The sequence below is a fragment of the Alligator sinensis genome, unplaced genomic scaffold (assembly GCF_000455745.1).
Source record: "Alligator sinensis unplaced genomic scaffold, ASM45574v1 scaffold883_1, whole genome shotgun sequence".
NCBI classification, from domain to species: Eukaryota; Metazoa; Chordata; order Crocodylia; family Alligatoridae; genus Alligator; species Alligator sinensis.
This window is the reverse complement of record NW_005842009.1, coordinates 2507946-2508815: the sequence shown is the minus strand read 5'-3', so window position 1 is coordinate 2508815 and position 870 is coordinate 2507946.

The window sequence follows — 870 nt, the reverse complement described above, 5'->3', positions numbered from 1 at the left end:
GGTTCATCCCTTTCCCCCCCCCCCCCCTTTTGTTTGTGTGTTAAGTTTGTAAATCATGTTTTTTCCAGTACTATTTAAAGTTAAGCACATTACCCCTGTGCCTGGGCAGGGGGGTGCACACTATTTTAACTTAATTTAAAGTCCCTTAGACAATCTTACCTTAGATGTGTAAGCTGTGTTTGGACAGGCTGTCCTCATGGGTGTAGATTGTTCTCGTTGGTTGCTAAAGTCAAACTGTTTGCAAAGCAACTGTAGAAATGTTCAAAGCACTGACCACCCTCCCGACTCTCTAAATGATGTGTCTGTAATACTTTAGCTCCTTTACTGCCATACTGGAATGAAATACCAGGGCCAGAGTAGCCTGCACTTTTCAGTGTCTGGTTCAAGAAGACACACCTGCTTTCTGAAAGGCACTAAAGTTATAGCATGTTTCCAGGATTCAATTATTCATGAAAGGCACTAAAGTTATAGCATGTTTCCAGTAGTCAATTATTCCCCAGCCTGTGACCTACTTACCTTTTAAAAAAAATTATAATTACATACAGTGTATTATGGGGAGGCAGGTATGACTGGCATTTTCTATTCACGTGAATGGAAATTATACATTTGTGAACTGGCCACTTTGTGGTCCTGGCTTTAAAGATAAGGGAATAATACTTTTTACCTAGGGTAGGGTGCACTTGATTTCATGGCAGTTGGGGGTGATTTTTCACTGCTACTGTATTTAATAGAAATGTCTTAATCACGCCCTGGTTTTTCCTTCCAGCAGTGTTTTTAAAGTGTTTGTTGGATTTTTTTTTGTAAAGAATATCCCCATAGAATTGCAAGCAATATGTATTTTTTTTTTTAAAGATAGGGTGTTGAGGTTGT